The 22,584-nt window shown below is 34.8% G+C and overlaps 1 protein-coding gene and 1 non-coding gene across 4 annotated transcripts in view; both read left to right on the top strand.

The window, feature by feature from the left end:
* Window positions 1-22,584, top strand: part of LOC115224044 (mucin-5AC) — a 426,655-nt gene that overhangs the window by 241,178 nt on the left and 162,893 nt on the right. The gene's annotated exons all lie outside the window — the stretch shown is intronic.
* LOC115208823 lies at window positions 3,902-4,008 on the top strand. Its single transcript, XR_003881269.1, has one exon. It is a non-coding gene; the product is annotated as a U6 spliceosomal RNA (small nuclear RNA).

Here is a 22,584-nt window from a genome sequence, read left to right as displayed (position 1 = left end):
AAGTCTAGGACTATATTTGACAGTATATAAAAGACACATGGGCATATTAAATACACTCCCAATTTCAGCTGCAAATATTCAGGGTAAAAGTTTTAAATGCATTAAGGTAGGTAATATAGACCCATTTTCTAAGGTGGTGATCTGGCAGATATATTAGTACTGCTTAGCAGTACTTCGTCTGTCTTTATTTTCTGAGTTCAAATTCCACTGAGGTCGACTTTGCCTGTCATCTTTTCAGGATTGATAAATTAAGTACCAGTTGCATACTGAAGTTGATCTAATCGACTGGCCCCCTCCTCAAAAATTTCGGCCCTTGTGCCTAGGGTAGAAAAAAATATAGACCTAATTTCACTTATAGGATCTAAGGTGAGTTTTCGAAACAGTTCTTTGGAAAAAAAAAGTACTTCTTATATGCTATCAGGTATGGTAAGTTTAATTACTGCGAGGAATAGAGATTCTAGCATTGGATGATGTAAGGGGGGGGGGGGAATGGGATGGTTATGGATGGACTGCCTTTTATATGTTCAATCAAATCAGAACTAACTTAGAATTAAACAAAAGTAACTGAAAATGCTTAGAAAAAAGCAACTAATTTGTGTTGCTTTATGAAAAGAAATATTTTCACATTGTTTACATATATGTTGTTGTAGCTGTGTTGTTGAGAAACTTGCTTGCCAACTATGTGGTCTCAGTTTTTTACTATGGCCCCCAAGCTGACAAATGCTTTATGAGTGGATTTGGTTGACAGAAACTGAAAGAAGCCCTGTGTTTGTGTCTGTACTTGTGTATATCTTTGTCTGGCATCACGTGATAGTTGTAAAAGAGTGTCATCTTCATAATATTACTTTACCTGGAAACAGGTAGTGGTTGGCAACAAGAAGAGCATCTGGCTGTAGAAAATCTACTGCAACAAATTCCATCTGACCCATACAAGAATGGGAAAATCTGCAGTAAATGATGATGATGATTTATCAGTTTTATAAAGGAAGTAATAGGTTGTTCTCTTGTTCCTGAGATTCTCCATTTGTGATCTCTTTGAAAACTTCTACCCTGTAGCCATCGTATTCTTCACAATGTTAAATTCCTTCTGCTGATTGGTCGTTTCTGTTTATTTATTTTCTTTTGTTATATCGAAAGAGGAGGGCAAGGCTCCCATTGAATTTTCAGATCCTCCCAGATGCATAAGGTGAAGGGCATTAGCAACAATAAATGTCAAGGGCCTAGTAACATAAATGTCAAGAACATTAGCAACATAAATGTTACATAGACTTGATATGTGAGGTGGGGTGTGGACAGGTCTTAATTCCAAATTCACCCTGAAAATAAAGAATTCTTGTGTTGAATCAATGTCTCCAAATTCATAGAAAATATGAGAAAACTGAATTTATAGAATTTTAGAATTAATTTTAGATTTTTTTCTTTCTTTTATTTTTATTTTAAATCCTATCCCTCCTATAGCTAAAAAAAATTAATGCTGCTGATGCTTGTTATTATTTAAGATATTTTAAAGGTGAAAGGTCATGCTTCCTATGAAGCTATAGGGCAAAAAAAAAATCTAATCAGGAAACATTGACTTCTGACCTTTCAACTTCCTTGATTCTCTCTCTGTCTCTCACCTTCTTTTTTTTGCCTCATCTATGTTATTCTTTCTGAGTTATACAGAAAAATTATAATTTTAATTTTTAATTTTCAGTAATTATGAATAAATAGTACAGTTCATTAGTAAATTAGGTGCTCATATCCTGTATGTTACCAAAAGCATGATAACACTAGGTGTTATTTCTTAGCCATGGTAAACCATTGCCCACAATAGTATAATAATCCTAAAGTACTGCATACACGTCTACTTCATCCACACTGTCCTATAGAACACTGCACTAAAATATACAATACTTCATCATTTGAATGTCACATCATATTTCACTACATGATACTGTAATATATAATTTCATTCTGTATAATTACACAGTATGCCTATTTGCATTTTGCTATACCATTGTACTGCATGCTTTACATAGCTTTTTACAATAAACCATGATATACTTAACACTCATCATTCTGTGCCTTCCTAATCCATGACAACATAATTCTATAGCAGAGGTGCAGATGTAGCTAAGTGGTTAGAAAACTAGGCTTCTTTCAGTTCCTGCCTACCATATCCACTCACAAGGCTTCGGTCAGCTTTAGTAGAAGACACTTCCCCAAGGTACTATGCATAGGACTGAACCCAAAACCATGTAATTGGGAAGCAAACTTTTTTTTTACCATACAGCCACACCTGTGCTTTAAATTACCCACTCAACATCTATGCATGCAGCGTTTTTTCATTTTCTTTCTTTTTATATTTTTGTTTGCTTTTTGATAATTTAATTAGATTTGTTTCATATTTTTGTTTGTATTATTTTATTACAGAAAAAAAAAACTTATCAGGTTTTTCACTTCTTACATATTATACTGTTTAGTATGCAGTCCCACTAACTATTCACAAAACATTGTTAAGGTGCTAGCGCAGCAATTTGCATTGAAGAGATGCTATTAAATAGTTATTAAATATGCATTCCAAACATGTCAATATGCCAGCATGCTGAGTGCACTGTATATATTGCTGTATCAGCAATTCATGAAGTACTATTAGCTGCACATATCTGTTACTTCAACAACGTACCACAGTTTATGTGCTTGTATTGCTCTGAAAACAAGCTATAAAAGCTGCCTCATGTCCATAGGCCATAACTTTCATGTGTATGTTGTGTAGGGAAGGGAATAAAGGACTATATCTACCATGGCAGCATCAAGCACTTTAGGACTTACACTCTTAAACACAATATCTTTTAACGTGTCAGATACATATACACTTATATACCATCATCGTCATCATCTTAACATCCAGTTTCGCATGCTTGCATGGGTTAGACAAAATTTTTTAAGATAAATTCTCTATGGCTGGATGCCCTTCCTGTCACCAACCATCACTTGATTTCAAGAAAAGTAATATTCCTTTAGTCCTCCAAGTGATAAACAGCTGTTTCCTATTATCAAAATCTGTGGCCTTGGGGTTAAGCTAGAAAACATATTTTATTAGTATAGTTATCATCACCATCATCATCATTTAACATCCACTTTTCATGCTTACATGAGTCAGACAGAATTTGTAGAGGCCGATTCACTACAGTAGAATCCCTTTCCTGTCACCTATCATCATGAGTTTCCAAGAAAGGTAATATTTCCTTATGGCTAGATAAGTTTTTCACAAGGGACTGGAAATGAACATCATTGCTTATGTAACAGTGATGCTTGTTTACAGCCATCACTTGATGTCAAGACATGAGTACACATTCACACACACACACACACACATATATATATCATTTAAAACAGTTTGATTCAGTTCTGTGTTACTTCAAGTTTCACGAGCCCATCAGGCTTCTGGTGAGCCTAATCTAGGAAATGTTATTAAGCGGGTAGAGACACCAAAAACTTTCACTAATTCATTTTGGTGTTGCCGATAGATGATGAGGGAAGGGAGCCCCCATATATTTCAGTGTGCGAATCTCTGCTCTTGACGACATTATTCAATGTGACCTTTCTCTTTTAAAACATAATAGGAAAGATTTACCTGCCGTTTCTAGCAGGTCAAGAAACCATGTAGACACTTGCTCTACATTAGTTCAAAATGATTTGTAGTTTTTAGGCCAGAGTAACCCTCTTGTTAACATATTTTTGTGAAATACACTACCTTTGTTTCAATTAATTTTGAAAATAATGATGAATTTACTCAATTTTATTCTTATTAAGCCAGTGTTTGAAATTTAAATGAACAGGAAATTTTGAAGGACAGTTTTAATTTACATCACATTTAAAACTAGAAGTTTGTATCATAAAAATAAAGACAAGCTACAGCGTACTAGCTACGATGGTACATATTCTAAAATTGGAACGATACAGAAAAGATTAGTATGGCCCCTGTGCAAGGATGACACGCAAATTCATGAAGCGTTCCATATATTAAGGCAGCGAGCTGGCAGAAACGTTAGCATGCTGGGTGAAACGCTTAGCGGTATTTTGTCTGCCGTTACGTTCTGAGTTCAAATTCCACCGAGGTCAACTTTGCCTTTCATCCTTTCAGGGTCGATAAATTAAGTACCAGTTACGCATTGGGGTCGATGTAATCAACTTAATCCCTTTGTCTGTCCTTGTTTGTTCCCTCTATGTTTAGCCCCTTGTGGGCAATAAAGAAATAAGAAATAAAGACAGGCTCTGACAGATGTGCAAGTGTCAAAAGGGTTAAGGGTAAAGATAAATAATACATTAGTGCCATGCTGCTCACACCAAATTTTGGTCAGTAAATAGCATGATAAGCCACATTCAAATAAAACGAGTTTATTTTTATCACAAAAGTGCAATATATTCTTCAACTCTGGCATCAAGTAGTTTATGACTTACCTGTCTACCTCAACTAACTTTATCTGTAGAATATGTTGTCTGTGCTCTATACAGTTTTTATATACTTGGTCATATACTACTTTATGCCAGTTATACAATTCTAACTTATTATTTGTTGTCCCATGTGAATAGACTATGATTGGAGGTCTGCTTATTGCCTATTATTATCTATCACATCTCAATAGTTGTATATTGTGTGTCTAATATGGATTTTTTTTACACTACATTGGAATTCTGACAAATATTAGTTTATTAATAATCTGGTGTACATAATAATATGGTGACTGAAGTAGTGTTAAATTATAATAGCCATCTTCAAGGCAGTGCCCCAGCATGGCCACAGTCAAATGACTGAAACAAGTAAAAGAATAAAAGAATCTTAAACCATTGGCAGGCAAGTTACTCTGGTTTTTGTCTAAGATAGAATTCTTCTGACGTATTCAAGGGGAGATGAAAAATGTATCCAGCTGCTGTAAGTGCTGTAAGTCAGGTGCATTCCAGCCTTTTTGGACCTTGTCAGCAATATGTACTTGCTACCAGCCCCTACTGATCCCTCTAATATATATTGTTGTTAAACAAACACACACACAATATGTGCTCTACCAAAAGAATTGAGTAATCCTTCAATTGAATGTAAAATTGTAATTATAACATATATATATATGCACATGCACACATGTGTGTGTGTGTATATATATATATATATATAAGTTTCTTTCAGTCTACCAGATCCACTCACAAGGCTTTGGTCAGCCTGAGGTTATATTTGAAAAGACTTTCCCAAGGTGTCACATTGAAACAAACAAGCTAAGTTTGAATGTATTTGTATTGCAGGATAAGTGTGAGCGAGTAAAATAGAATACACACGCACACACAAACATAGAAAGCAAAAACTAAGAGAATTAACTGTATGTGAATTGTCACAGAGCTTTACACATCAAACTAGCAAAAACTAAAAATGAATGGTGATATCTCAAGATACAGTAAAATTGGGAATAAAATGAAGGAAAATATAGAGAATTGTTTTTAGTAGTTGAAATAATCTCACATTTAGTAGCAAATTCATCATTTATCAACTACCATGGCAATGAAAATATTTAATTTTTATAAAAGGCGAGATGGTCAATAAATCAAATATTTCTCTCTTTCTGTAATGTTTGTCTGTCCCTTTCTTTCTCTCTCTCTTCTCTCTCTCTCTCTCTCCTCTCTCTCTCTCTCTCTCTCTTCTCTTCTCTTCTCTCTCTGTGCATGCATGTATGCGCCCATGCATGCTTCCATGTCTTGACAATATGTTAAAATTACAAATGAGAAGCCGTATGGTTTGTTGCTAAATTTCCATGAAGCATGTCCAGCCATGGAGAAATATCACCTTACTTTGAAACAGGTAAGGTTTGGCAACAGAAAGAACATTTGGCTGTAGAAAATCTGCCTCAATGAATTCTATCTGCCCCATGCAAGCATGAATGTCAAAAGAATACACACACACATATATATATATGCATACATGCACAAACATGCACTCAAACATCTACTACATACACACATACATCAATCCATGCACAAACATACATACCCATATGTTTGTGTGTGTATTTATATATAAATATATGTGTATATGTACATACGCACTAAGTCAGTTCATCAGATCTCAGATCTGTCTACTTGAATTAAACATCGACAAAGACCAAAGTAACTTTTACAGTTACAACTACTTACTCTCTTCCTACCTCTTCCCTCTTTAGATTTTTCTGGGATTGATTTCAGTTTACTATTTTTAGCAATAGAATTCCCACAAGGGGCAGTTTGGTTATCCATTCAAATCTATCAAATGGCTCTCCATAAACAAATAATATAGAGAAAAATAGTATAACAAAAAAATTTCGTCTTCTGAAGAGGAACGTTATAGCCTTAATCTAGTAATCTATGTTATTTCACTCAAGGGGATACTGAGAAACTTGCTGAATCCACCCTTTCTGATGTCAGATTATGTAGGTAAAACCAAAACAGCTAATTTTAAAGTATTGATTCTCTGGTGTTCTAAAAAAAAACAGACCTTCAACATTGGATTGCATCGATTCCTTGCTTGAAATAATTTAGAAGACTATTTGCAGATTTTTGTAACTTACCAATAACTAAGACACATGTACACACACACATACACACACACACACACACACACAGAGACTAACAAGCACAAACACACTCATATGCACACATACACATTCACACACAAGCAATTTACCCTGAGCATGAAAATTCAGTTTTCTGTGGCATTAATACTAAAGGTTGTTTTTCCTTTCTCTTACTTCTTTGATGCATAATGATGCAATCCATTCAACAGGTTTCTATACATACAGTTTCCATCTGCCCAGTTTCTCTCACAAGATATGGTTTGATCCAAGGTCATAAAAAACAATAACTGCCTAAGATGCCACACAGTGGGATGGAACCCAAGATCTGGTGGTCGCAAAACAAAATTCTTAACCTGTCAGCCATACTGCATTTATCCCTCTCTCTACACACACATATATATATATATATATATATATATATATATATATATATATATATTACAGAGATGTACTTGCATAGCAAGTGACCTGATCTGAGATCATGTGCTGAAACTAAAACAATTGCAGCACGGAAGGTGTTTATAAACCATTCAAAAACACAAAAACCGTTTGATTCACTTCAACGTTTAAATTTAATTTGTCGAAATATTTTCGTTGCTTTGAGACCGCTACCTGTTCACCGACAAAATCCCGTGCTGTATGGAATTTCATCAGTGAACAGGTCATGGTCCCAAAGCAACGAAAATATTTTGACAAAGTAAATTTAAATGTTGAAGTGAATCTAATGGTTTTTGTGTGTTTTCAAATGGCTTATAAACACTGCAATTGTGTGTGTGTGTATATATATATATATATATATATAATATATATATATATATATATATATATTATATATATATATATTCCTTCATTATTATTATTTTATTATTGAGGCGAGCTGGCAGAGTTGTTATGGCACCAAGCAAAATGCTTAGTGGCATTTCATCTGTTCTGTGTTCAAATTCTGCCATGGTCAGTTTTGCCTTTCATCCTTTTGGTGTTGATAAATTAAGTACCAGTAAAACACTGGGGTTGATTTAATGGACTAGTCCCTTCCCCCAAAATTTCAGGCATTGTGCCTTTAGTAGAAAGGATTATTATTATTAATCAGCAGAACATAGAGTGATTCAAGGGCTGACTATTAATAAAAAATGTATATAAATTAATGTTTTGAGTTCTATTTTCTTGTTTGCATCACCAAACTCATTATTTATATATAGATATATATATATATATATATACATACATATATACATACATACATACACACACATACATACATACACACACACACACACACACACACATACATACGCATGTCTATTGCATAATGAGAAAGATAGACATATAGTAGACAATTATGTAGCCTCACTTAAATCCATTCTTCCCTCTGTGTGAACAAGGTGAAGCAGTAATAAACCTTAGATACCAACCCTCCTAAGACTACCCTTAATTCTATGAACCATAGAACCAGTGTTTTAAAGTGATCTAAATTAAAACTGCATTAATTTATGTTCCAAACATGAGATTACTAATGACAAAGATATTTTACAAAGTCCTTTATTATTTCCAAATTTAATTGAAACAAGTAAAGACATGTGGTCCCTCTAATGGTCATAGCTATTACAAGAGAGACAATCAAGGGAAACAGGATTTGAAATTGAAAATGAGGAATTTTAAAGAAAATGATGTACAAAATTTGCATATTTAGTTGGGTTTTTTTAATACAAAGTTCTTAAAATTTTTTGTCACCATTATTCAACGGAAATAGGGTAATGAAAGAGTTAAATCTTTCTTTTAACCCTAAACCATGTGTTATTGCATTTTTTTTTTCATTATGTGTATCATCAGGATGCCTTTCTGAATGTCAATCCAGTTGCCCAATTCTCCATGCACTCTGATGGCTGCTTTCTGGTCCTAATACAAATTTCAAATCATTCTTAGACCTTTCTCATCAATCTCAAGTTCTTCCAACATTCTCAACAACTCTTCATGCTTGACACAGTCAAACTATTTCACATAGTCAATAAAACAGATGCACTAGTCTTTTTGTTTCTCAATACACTTTTCCACCAACATCCTAAGCACAGAATAGCATTTCTTGTCCCCTTTCCTGTTCGATAGCCGAACTGTTCATCTGATAGGTTTCCCCTAATAGTACCTTTTACTCGATTCAACTCCACTCTCAAAATAATCTTTGTCATATGACTCATTAAGATGGATGTGAGTCTTGGATGATAAGCAAAGTCATGGAGAAGAGACTCAAAGCTGCAGAAATGTAGTTTTATAGAAAAATGCTTGAATTTCATGGGTACAGAGGGTGACAAATGAGGAAGTATTGTAGAAGATGAAAGTGAAGAGACAGTTGATGGATACTATCAGAGAAACTGGTGATTTGTTGGTCATTTTCTCAGAGAGGATGATGGAATGGAGCATTACATGGTGGAGACTGAGCTGGTGGGAAGGAGAGTGAGAGGAAGGCAGAGAATGAAGATATTCAACTGGATGAAGAAGAGAATGGATGTGCAGAGTGAGAAAGACCTAGGTGATGTTGCGAGAAACAAATAAATGGAGGAGGAACAAGCCATGATTTGTCAACGGCATGAATATGCCATGACACAAGAGAGAGAGTATCATCTGGTAGATGACAAAAATATTTTGCACATTATGTTGCAACATCTTGTTTCAGCAATTAGATCAGTGTAAAGAAACAATAAATAATAGGTGGGGCAGGGGTTGAGGCTGAAATAATCCAAACTAATAACCAAATATCCATTTAAAAAAAATTTTTTTTTAAAACATAACAACTAAACCTTGCATTGATATATAAAATTTGCTTAATTTTTGTTAAGTTGTATGAAGTAAAATACATAGAGGATTTTTTCCTGTACATTTCATCACACACATGCACACGCATATACATACATACATACACAAAGGAAGTGAGACTATTATTTATTTTATTATTTTTATATATCGTTTCTGCTGCAGTCTGCTTTATGGGTAAAAAAACAGGTATCTTCATGGAAGGAAATAAATATTTTTCAACATATGAGGTTTATGACAAGTACACACATACATACAAGCATGCATGCATTTTTGCTATTTTGTAAGATACAAATTTTATGTCCGCTCAGCAAAAAAAAACCTCAGGAAACATTTTAGTTTCAAGTAAACACGCTCATATATTTTATTTTAGTTGTTGTTTTCTTGCCTACATTCTTTTTAACATTTTTTTACATATATTTTTGTTTATGTAAATAAGTGGAAAACTGAAATGAGTTATGAAAAAAAGTGTCCATTGCTACCTGAAATATAATCAAAAACAATAATAATAATAATAAATTATATATAAAAAAAGCAAGGTTTCCTGAACTGAATAGCAAATTTCTACTATGGAGAATATTTTAGAATTTTATTACCATTATGCTTAGCTGGTGATATTCACGTGGTGGTACAATCTTACTCAAAATTATCATTATTACCCCAATTATTATTGTTTTTTTTATTGTTAAAATAATGAATAATATATATATATATATATATATATATATATATATGAATTTAGCCACCACAACTATCGTTGTTTTTCTCTCTTTTGTTCTCTCTCTCTCTTTTTTTTTTTTTTCTTCACCATTTTTCAAACTTACCATATTTAGTTGCAACATTCAATGAAAGAGGAAGCACTGAATGTCATTAATGGTTGATATTGTATTCTGAACATTGCTCTAACTGTTTCAGGTATTCATAAGATGTATTTGCAGTTTATTTAAAACAACAACAACAAAGAAAGTAAACAAAAACGGTTCTTCTCTCAAACTTATGCATTGTTATTCGGCTGCTTGCTCCGAAAAGCATTAGATAAAATATATATATAATAAAATTTTTAAAAAAGACATAAGAAGATATCACTGCTGGAATAAAAGAGTTAATATTGCATTTGGAATAAAGAAAACCAAAAAATATTGCTTCCACTGTTACTTCACCTCTGCCTCCTTCTTTTCTTTATGGGGAATATTCATTCTTTAACTAGCGCCACAACTCATCTGCCCATACACTTTAAACAATGGTTAACTTTATTACTGTTTGGTTTGGCTCTTGAAGCTAAAATAGAACATTCTTTCGCATAGATGCATTGCTAATTTCAAGTTTAGAATTGTTATTTGGTGCACATTCTGTGTAACTGTATTTCAATATATATGTGTGTGTGTATGTGTATATATATATATATATATATATATACACATATATATATATACATATATATATGTGTGTGTATGTATAGGTGTAGGAGTGGCCGTGTGGTAAGTAGCTTGCTTACAAACCACATGGTTCTGGGTTCGGTCCCACTGCGTGGCACCTTGGGCAAGTGTCTTCTACCAAAGTGAGTGGATTTGGTAGAAAGAAGCTCGTCATGTATATATATATATATATATATATATTTGTGGGTGTGTGTTTGTATATATCTATGTGTGTGTGTGTCTTTGTGTTTGTCGCCCCCCCCCCGCCCAATCACTGCTTCACAACTGGTGTTGGTGAGTTTATGTCCCCGTAACTTACCAGTTCAGCAAGAGATCAATAGAATAAGTACTAGGCTTTAAAAAAGTAAGCCCTGGGGTCAATTTGTTCAACTAAAACCCTCAAGACAGTGCTCTAGCATGGCCACTGTCAAATAAAAGAAAGAAGTTAAAGAATATATATTTTTGTGTTTATATATATATATTTAAATGTGAATCTCTTTGCATACATGTGTTTGTGATTTAACCACTATCACCACCTGCATGCATGCACACATGCTCACACATATGCACATGCACACAAAGACATGAAGTGAACTCAAATGAGTTTGTTTCTGCATGCACATCATTACTCACGCATACAAAAATGTGCATCAAACTATGAAGGCAGGCAAAGATCCTTGTATCACTGTCTATATGCATGGCAACAGTCAGCATACACAATTCTTTTTTAGCCCAGGGCTGCAGGAAAACAGGAAATGATTAAAAATACCCTGACATTAGAAACAATGTCATTCCCCACCAACATCATTTCTAAAACTAGACATACTATAGTTATGAGCTGGCAGAATCAGTAGAGCGTTGAAATACATTGTTGAATTTTGATGGTAGTCATTCTGTTCATTCTCACCATCATCATCATACATCTGTTTTCTATGCTGGCATGGTTTGATGGAATTTCTCAAGCCACAGAGCTGCATTGGGTTCCAATAATGTATATATGTATATATAGAAATGAGCTTACTTGTTGTATACAGTTCTCTGGTGCACTATACAACTCATTGGGAAAAGTAACCAAAACTGCATGAATAGTAGAGAGAATATACACAGGAAGTGAACAGTGAAAAAAGTCTTTAACAAAAAAATGAAAGAAACCAGGAGGGGGAGCATCAGGTATACTGTTGGTGAATTTCAGGAAACATAGAAGTTTTGAAGGATATAGTATCTCAACAGCTGACAACTGATGCAGGTAGTTTACTCCATGTTTCAGCAATTCTGAGTGTGAAAAATGTGTCTGAAAGTTATGGGTGCTGTGTTGATTTTGAGTTTGAGCATATTCACGAGTGTTAGACGTATGGGAATTCAAAAAGGTGTCCAAGGTTGTTGTTGGAAAGATGGCAGATAATCTTGTAGGTGTCTAACAAGTTAGTTGCCAGACATTGGAGCTTTGTGACCATGCCCAGGGAAGCAAGATGTTCAGAGTATGGTAGACACTTGACGGCAGGTATTCATCTAGTTGCACATTTCTGAACAGTTTCCAGGAGATTGGTATGCCAAGCAAGATGGGGGTTCCAGACAGGTGATGCAAACCCTAAGTGTGGATGTACCATAGTCATATACAGCATTAATCAGATAGCTGGAGAATGGCTGACAAAGGTCTTACTGAGTAAAGCCAGCTTTGGCATAGTTTCTATGACTGGATACCCTTCTCAGTGACAACCACTTTACAGTATGTACTAGATACTTTTTTCATTCCGCTGACATTAGTGAGATTACCAAATAACTTGCAAGCTTGCAAGACAGGAAAAGAACATGAAAAGGAAAAAAGTCCCTTGACAAAATAAGAGAAGTATTCAAGAGGAGGCATGTAGCTTTATGCAAGGTGTTGGGAAAGTTAAAGTATGATAATGGAACAAGCACAGGAATCTTGTCATTGAGGAGATACATGGCTACCCTGCATTATATAAGGTTAGTGGATGGGTGCTGAAGATGATAGTGTAGGGGTTCCAGAACAAACCCTGAAGGAGCATAGAGGTGTGTAGGTATGGTTGTGAGGTAAGAAACTTGCTTCCTAACCACATAGTTCTGGGTTCAATCCCACTGCTTGGTATCCTGGGTAAATATCCTCTGCTATAGCCTTAGGCCAACCAAAGCTAAGTGGATATAGTACACAGAAACTGAAAGAAGCCAATTGTATATATGTGTGTGTGTGTGTGTTTTTTTTTCTTTGTGTATGTATTTATGCCCCACTACCACTTGACAACTAGTGTTGGTATGTTTATATCCCCATAACTTAGTGGTTTGGCAAAAATGACTGATAGAATAAGTACCAGGCTTAACAAAGAAACAAAATGAATTACTGGAGTCTGTTCATTTGGCTGAAAATTCTTCAAGGTGGTGCCCCGACATGACCACAGTTGCACGACTGAAACAAGTAATTTTCTTTTAACAGCTATTAAGCTAAACTCAATATGCAACTTAGCTTATCTCCATGCCAACATAGAAGGAGTTCATTAAATGATGATGCTCATGTCTCTAAGATGAGTAGAATCATCTATATTGCTACAAGCCATTATCTCAAGTAAAAACCAGTAATTGTTAATCCAGGAACCATATTCTGTTACTTATCCTGCTTTGCTTAGAACTCTGGTAGAAGATTTCTTTCAAAGTAGGATGTTTTAACCCCTTCTCTACCATAATTCTGAAATATTTTGCCTTTGTTTCATTTAATTTTTAAAGGAATGAAAAATTTAGTTATCAGGTCATTAAGAATGAAATGTCCAATTTTGAACTGAAAGCTTATTTTACTTTATCCCAACAAAAAGCAGTGCAGTTAATCAAAGTATGCACCGAAATTATCTACACAATTTTGCCATTTTATTGGTTGCTTATTTATATTGGCAGCAAAGAATTCTGGAGAGCAAGAGGTGATGAAATCATGAAAAGCTGTTTTTGTGTCTTCTTCAGATTTGAAATTTTTTCCTTGCAAAAAGTTGTCTAATGCCTGGAAAATGTGATAGTCAGTTGGTGCAAGGTCTGGTAAATATGGTAGATGACAGATTACTTCCAAGTTCAATTCCTGTAACTTGAATAGTGTTCTTTGGGCAACATGTGGTCGAGCACTGTCTTGCAAGATAATTGGCCTGTCTCTATTGACCAATCTTGGTTGTTTAATTGCAAGGTCACTCATCATTTCATCCACTTGGTTGATGTATACATCCACTGGAATTGACTTACCAGGTCTCATGAAGCTATAGTGGATGACATCAGTGCTGGACCACCATTAGCTTTTTTTGGTGAATATTCTTTTTTCGATTGTGTTTTGGCACTTTATCTCTATCCAACCACTGTGCAGAACACTTGCTATTGTTGGAAAGAATCCATTTGTCATTACAAATAACAATATGATGCAAAAATGGTACGCTTTTATACCATGACAGCAAAGAACAGCAAGTTTCAAGATGACATGTCATTTGATGCTCATTCAGTTCATGTGATACCCACTTGTCCAAATTTTTTACCTTGCTGATTTGTTTCTGATGGTCCAATACAGTTGGAATCAAAACATCAAACCTTGTTGCTAACTCATGCATAGTTTGAGATGTATCCACTTTCACTAGTTTCCAGCTCATCATTATCCACCTTGGTCTCAAGTCTACCACGGGGCTGATTTTCAAGAGTAAAGTCGCCAGACCGGAACTCCTCAAACCATCGACATACACTGCACTCATTCACTACATCTTCACCAAACACCTCATTGACATTTCGAGATGTCTGGGATGCATTAGTTCTACAACAGAACTTATATTCATAAACAACACAAATTTTGATGAAAGATTTTAATTTAGATAACCTTAAAACAAGAAGTTTGTAGCATTCACCCTTTAGCATTTAAACCAGCCATATCCAGCCCAAATATTCTACCTGTTATGTTTAAATGAGCCATATTTGACCTCTCACACCTATCCTATGATGTCATTCTAAAAATAAACTCATCATCGAAATTTGAAGCTAAGAGATAATGCATGATTGATTCAAAACAATGTGAATAAATAAGCATTACATTTCATAGAGTGGTTTGAATGCTAAAGGGTTAAACTAGAAGTGGCTTCAGGTAGATTGGAATCAAAGGGGTTAAGCATATAAATATATTTTAGTTGCCATACTATAATATCAATGAGTAAGTTTGAAAAGAATGTTGCCAAATATTTTCTCTAATATATTGATTTGCTCATTTCTCATCTCCTAACATTGTTTTAGTAAACATGTTTCGAATTTGATATTTGCATTGATTGAAAATAACTACAGTACCATGTAATTTGATAGCCATTTTAAAACTAATGGATATCACACTCCCATACATATATTTACAGATATTTACACACAAGTGTGCAACACTGAGTTCAAAACAATAATATTCAATATACAGTAAATTTGCTTTTTTTGTTTATCATATATTTATTTGTCTGTTTTAGTTTATTTGAATTATCAGAAAACCTAAGTAGAACTTTCTAAGGTTTGTAAACTGCAAGGCTTCCTTCTTTGCAGAATCCTTACAAAACTCTGTTCAATTAATACTGCAATAAAGGTTATACTGATATTTTAAGTGCTGCAACTATGTAGAAGCATTCATTACACATACAGGTTCTGTATTCAGTTTACATATTTGCTTAGTTATTTCATATTGTAAGAGGACCTAATCATTGATATATAGTAGAGACAACTAAGAGGTTATACGTGCTGGCATGGCTATGTGGTTAAAAAGCCATCTGCTCTTGGGTTCAGTCTCACTATGTGACATCTTGGCAAGTGTCTTCAGAAATGATTACCTTACTCGAAAACAGTTGAGTGTTGGCAACAGGAAGAGCATCTGGTCATAGAAAATCTGCCTCAACAAATTCTGTCTGACCCATGCAAGCGTGGAAAAGTGAACACTAAATGAAAATAACATAATTTCTGTATACAATGATGAATGCATATGTGTTTAACTGAAATGAAAAGAAACAGAAACAAGATAATATTATTGAAAAAGTGATAATATTATTATCAAAACGATGCTAATAACTATGTGTAATACAAGCAGAGTTGGGTATAGGTCAGCTGGAACAGGAGTCCTTACTGAGGGGTTTGTAGAGAGCCCAGGAGAAGGGAGATGATTAGCACCTTTAGAGTTAAAATATCAATGGAAGAGAGAGTGAGAGAAAGAGAGGAAGACACAAAGGGGAAGAGGGAGATATTGAAGCAGACAAAAAGTGTGAGGGAGAGAAGTAGAGGAGGAAGATATACAGGCATAGAGAGAGTGAAAGAGAGGCAGACAGACTGGAAGAGAGAGACAGACAGGCAGACAGTCTGGGAGAGGGGGATATGCAAGAAAAGAGAAAGAGGGTGAGGTGATGGCAGACACAGACTGGAAGAGAGAAGCAGACACAAAGGGAAAGAGGGAGACATCCAAGCAGACACAGAGAGAGAAAGATAGACATTCCAGCAAAGAGAGAGAAAGGTGGGGAGGAAAACATCCAGACAGAGAGAGGAAGGCAGACACAGGGTGAAAGAGAGAGACATCTAAGTTAACAGAGAGGGACTGAAAGAGAGAGAGAAAGACAACAGACAGGGGTGGTGGTATGGTTGGTTGGGGAGGGGGAAAAGTTAAGAGAGCAGATTATGATTATAAATAAGACAGTTATCATGCAACATGTTAGTAATTGAAATTGCATTTGTGGGAGAGAGAGAGAGAGTGGGAGAGGCGAGATTGGTGGGAAGGGGTGGTGAAAAACTGGGATGATAATGTGTGAAGTAGACTGACTGAAAAACAGACACATAGACGCTGCTACCACGACAACAATAACATCATCAACATCATCATCGATAGTAATAAGCAATGGATTAGATTAAAAGAAAACAATGACTGCATCACCACCAAAACAAAAAAATAAGTAAGAAAAAGAAAAAAAATATTAAAGTTTAAAAAAACTTCACACATGCGTACATGCACATATATGCAAGCATTTACACACATTTACAGACATTCACTACATGTGCATATGCACACCCACACATCTTTCATCTTTTTTCTACTTGTTTCAGTCATTGGACTGTGGCCATACTAGAGCACCACCTTAAAGGGTTTTAGTCAAATAGATTGGCTTGAGGAGTTTTTTTTTTAGTCTCATACTTATTTTACCAATCTTGTTTTCCAAATTACTAGTTTGTGGGGGGAGATAAACAAACCAACACTGGTTATCAAGTAGTGTGGAGAGTCAGGAGGGGTGATACATAGACATGCACACACACACACACACACACATACATGAATAAATGCATACATGCATAAATGCATGCATGCATACATACATACATACATATTTCAGCAGTGTATTTGCCAGGCATGTAATTCGAAGCCATTACAGTCTGAAAGACACATGTTAGCCATTCATAAACACACAAAGACTGTTAACATCACTTAACTCTTGAGCATTCAACTTACTCTGCACATGTACGAGAGGGTGCTGAAAAGTTCCTCACTTTAAGGTATTATGAAAGGTCTGGTTTGGAGGAGGTCCAACCTTCCAAGTTCTTTCACAGGGCTTAGAAAAACTGAAGGACCACTGCAATTAGTGTGTGTATCTAAAAGGGAAATATGTTGAATAAAATCATAATTAACTGATCCTCCTGTATTTTCTTTTACCCAAAGCCAGGAACCTTTCAGCACCTTCTCATAATGCTTATTTATTTACATTGTTTTGAATTAATCATACATTGTCTTGTAACTTTGAGATTTCAATGATGTCATTATATATTTTTTGAATGACATTGTAGAGCAGGTGTGAGAGGTTGGATCTGGCCAGTTTGAACATAAAGCAGATAGAATATTTGGGCTGGTTATGGCTAGTTTAAATGCTAAAGGGTTAAACATCTGTTTGGAATCAAACTTTTTCTTACACTTGGTCACTGACACAGCTCCATCACAGTGACCAAGTCACAGTTTGTGCAATGGAAATTTTTACCCTAAATAATAAAGGTTTAAGTCAAACTGTGTGAAAGTGCAAAGCTCAGTCACTAGAGCATTGGGCTTACAATCATGAGGTTGTGAATTCAATTCTCAGACTGGGCTGTGTGTTGTGTTCTTGAGTAAGACACTTTATTTCCCATTGCTCCAGTTCACTCAGCTGTAGAAATGGGTTGCGATGTCATTGGTGCCCAGCTGTATTGGCCTTTGCCTTTCCCTTGGATAACATCAGTGGCTTGGAGAGGGGAAGCTGATATGCATAGCTGACTGCTGATCTTCCATAAGCAATCTTGCTCAGACTTGTACTTAGGAGGGAAACTTTCCAAGTGCAATCTCATGGTCATTCATGACCAACAGGGTCTTTACCCATTTTCTAAGTCAAACTGTCTTTGTGTGTTTTTGAATGGCTAACATGTGTATTCTATGCTGTAATTGCTTCCTCTATCAGCTGTGAAATCTTAATTTATGAATTTAGCTCATTCCCAAAGGCCATTCATCATCCGAAATGTTTGTAAACCAAAACTATTTTTCCCATAGGAAATTTGAGAGACAGAAGGCTCAGCGAATTCAAGTAGGGATGTGCACTGAGTGAAAGCTAGACAGCAACTGATGCTCTCCCACTGATACTCTCAACTTGTCGCCAACTCTTGGTGCCGGCTTGTGTATTCATCACCCAAGACATTTTATGTTCGAAAAATTGTTCATAAACCAGTTTATTCATGATGAGAGGCATTTGTAAACTGAAGTTCCACTGTGTGTGTGTGTGTGTGTTGAAGATGCAAATTTACTACATAAACATTTATATGCAAACATGCACAGTTGCATACACACCCCAAAACAATGAAATACCCTGCCCCAAACCCAAAGATTTTTTGATGCCAAAGACCTGAGAGGACAGATTTAGTACAAGGATACAAAGCATTTGGAACAGTTTAAATGTGTGTGTATATGCATATATGTGTGTGTGTATATATATATATGTATGTGTATATGTATATATATGATTATATGTATGTATATATATGTGTGTGCGTATATATATATATATATATATATATATATGTATAAATGGAGAAATAAGTAAGTAAAAGAAAAAATATCCAAGCTCTAGGGAAGAGTGGAAAAGGTGGTGATGGTGGTGCTTGGTGGTAGTGTTGTTGTTGTTGTTGTATTGAAATTGTTTAGTCTACTAAACCATTTTTAGATAGGTTTTTGTTTTTCAGATTGTTTTCTTCTGAAACAAATTTCACAGAAAATGATAAAAATAATAAAGAATTGCTAGCTCACTTTCTTATAAAATCTCAAAAATAAATAAATGAATAAATAAATAAAATGGACTAAAAAGACAATGCCATTAAAATTAGAGGTCAAATAATTATCCCCATGATACCACTTCCCCACCCCAAGTAGCCATTTTTTCTGCTCCTTGTTGCTCCAACCCAGGACTATATTTCATGATGCTTATTTAACTATTAAAAGTCATATATAAGAAGGAAAACAGGCTGAATTGTTAGCATGTTGGACAAAATGCTTTGCAGTATCTCTTCCAACTCTTTACATTAATATATCATCATCATCGTTTAACGTCCGTTTTCCATGCTAGCATGGGTTGGACGTTTCAACTGGGGTCTGGGAAGCCAGAAGGCTACGCCATGCAAGTCTCTTCTTCCCAACTATTTCCAGCCATCTTTATGTGATGTGGGGTAGCCATATATTTTCACTATATAAAGACACCCATGCTTGTCTCTCTATCATACTTTAGCAACAGCCCCAACACTGTTGTAACTGTAACTGTGGTTGTTATTTGGGCCTTGAGTACTCAACTAATAAAATACAACCCACCAGATTCCAGTGAAGAAGGAAGAGAACTTGTAACTTATTTTACTTGCATAAGAATTATATTATAATGATCAGCAAGTGTCAGTTAGACAACAGACCCAAGTGAAAATGCACACAATGGAAGAGAGACTAGTTTTCAGGTACTCGCCAGGTTGGACTTCACATTCACATGCCAAAATAATTATTGGTCGTCTTATCTGTAACATTTTCCCCATCAACAAAAATTTTAATTCCACTGTTGTAGGACTTTTTATGCAGATCTAAAATGATCTTGTTTGACTTCTGGCACACTTGAGTAGAATTTCATTGAGTTTGATTTGGGATCATTCTTTTGCATATATTCTTGAGATAAAGGTAAATTGAATTCTTCATGTAGAATGTTCAGGGGTATCTTGCTTCTTCAATCTTAATTATTTGGAATTATTTCTCTCTTTCTTTGTTGATTGACATGTCTTGTCCAGACTTGATTATCCACTTGAATTTTATAAATTACTTTTCCACATCACTTTTTTACTTTACCTGGAGACCACACTAAACTTTCCTTTTTAGATTGCTATACCCATATTGGCTGTCAGGGATGGAACTGCCTCATGTGCCTCTTGTACTGGTGGTTTAAATTTTGTTTTGCTTCCTTTCTACAATTGTGTGACAAAATATTCTCCATAATTATTCTAATTTTTCTCCTAAGCATAAGTTCTTCAGGTAACTTCTATTCAAGAGCAGTTGGGTTAGGAGTACTTTAGTAACTAGTAAAAACCTTGGTATTAATTCTTCTGTGGTGTTTTCCTCTCCTTTTGAGTTAAAACGTGCTCTTTTAAAAGTATCAATAATTCTCTCTGTCAGTTCATTAGACTGAGGATGGCAGGAAGGTGCAAAAATATGTCTTGAATCATTGACTTTGCAAAATTGACTAAAACTTGACTATGTAAACTGAGGTCTGTAGTCTGATACCAAGCTCTTCTGATAAAGCAAATTGACTGAATACTTGCTTTAGCTTGTGAATGTGGATGAAGTTGAAATCTCATTATTCATGAAAATTTTATACCACTTTGAAGAAGCATCAACTAGTAATAAAAAATATTTACCATTTGTCGGGCCTGCAAAATCAATGTGAACTCTGAACCATGATTTTTCTTATACTGGCCATGGTTACCAATCAGACCTTCCTGGGCATCTTGCAACACCCCAATGAATCTTTGAAAACAGATGAATATTTTTACGTCTGTAAATGGGTAAAAGCATCAGATTTGTGAAATTTAGAACGAACTATTGGTGGGATTACTCAAAGTGTTTGAATGTACGCAAATAGAGTTCACTGGTTTACTACATAAGTCCTGTTCAGTAATCCAATCTAAACCAAATAAATCTTCTAAGGCATGTCAATTTGTTAGATAATAAGTTCATTCAAAAAGATTGAGTCAAACTGTTCTTCACACTTAATCATACCAGTAAGTTTTAATCCTTTAGAGACAGAGCCTCATTTTGAGTTTCAGTACCAAGAAGATGGATCCCTTTTCACAACTCTACAGTGGGCATGCACTTATTTCCACCCGCTCAAAAAAAATATAAAAAATTAAGTAATTACTTTACATATATAGGAAATTACATATATGTAGGAAATTAAATGAACTAATACAGTCATCTTCATCATTCGACTTTTCAGCTGATAGATCAGCCCTTTCATCTCCTAAGGGTTAAATTATTATCTGGTGCATTCTTAGCAATGTGTTCTATCTCAACTATCTGTGAGCAACCAAGTTGCCTCCCAAGTCTTGTGAGAAATCAACATGATATCAGATGCACTGTAAGTTAACTGGAGTATCATTTATGACTGAAACAATTAAATATATTTTTTGTATGTATTTATTTTTTTTAATCCACTTTAAAACTGGCATTTTTGACATGTTACACCTGTAAAACTACTTTTCAGGAATATGCTAGGTTGAATGCCGCATTCACATTCTAAAGTGTTCACATGCCAAAAAAACTATAGGTCATCTTATCCAACACCAAGCATATAGCCACCTCTACTCCTTCCCAAATACTCTCCTCCTCTTAGTTGAGGGGGCTTTCTCCTTTTTCTTTTCTTACCTTTCTTGTCTTACAAGTTTCTTGGTAACCTCACTACTGCCAGTGTCATGTAAAAAAGCACCCAGTAAAGTTGTTGGCATTATGAAGGGCATCCAGTCATAGAAACCATGCCAAAGCTGACATTGGAGTTCAACACAGCTCTGTAGCTTGTTGGATCCTGTTGAACCATCCAACCCTTGCTACTAGCATGGAAAACAGACATTTATTAATGATGACGTTAAAATAGGTTATCATTTCTAAATCATGTTTAAGAATAACACTGGAACATTTACTGATAGTGGTTACTCAATGCTGAGAATAGATTCAAATTTATATAATACCAAGTTAACTGACAGGGACTTCAAATTTTGCCTTATCAGCTTGTATTGTTTATTCATTCACGTGATTATTTTTTAGTAATGTTTTCATTACACCAATCAGATACTATATAATAAATCTTTAATTCTCACAAATAATCAGATTATTAGAAATTTGTTTTTCTCAACAAATTTCTATATCACTTTTATGTCTTAAATTTAAAATTGCTGTGTGTGGTTTGTACATACAAATATATACAATAAGGCCTCAATATACAAGTTAATTTGTTCCCGGAGACTGCTTGTAAGGCAAAAATTCGTAAAGCAGAGCAATAATTTTCCATAGTAGCAATGTTATAAACCGTAATTCATTTCCAGACAAATATTTTACCTATAAAATTTATAATACTCATAAATGAATGACAATAAAACAACAGTAGAATGTAAAGAATATTTTATGTAAAGTAAAAAGTATGTCAAGATCATTTCTAAAAAAAAATATTATTATTGCAATCGTTTTCTGAATCACTTTCACTCGCACTAGACTGGCACACATCATC

The sequence above is a fragment of the Octopus sinensis genome, linkage group LG2, assembly GCF_006345805.1.
Source record: "Octopus sinensis linkage group LG2, ASM634580v1, whole genome shotgun sequence".
NCBI lineage: Eukaryota > Metazoa > Mollusca > Cephalopoda > Octopoda > Octopodidae > Octopus > Octopus sinensis.
Note: the sequence above shows the minus strand (reverse complement) of the source record. Positions and strands in the feature narration are given on the sequence as shown.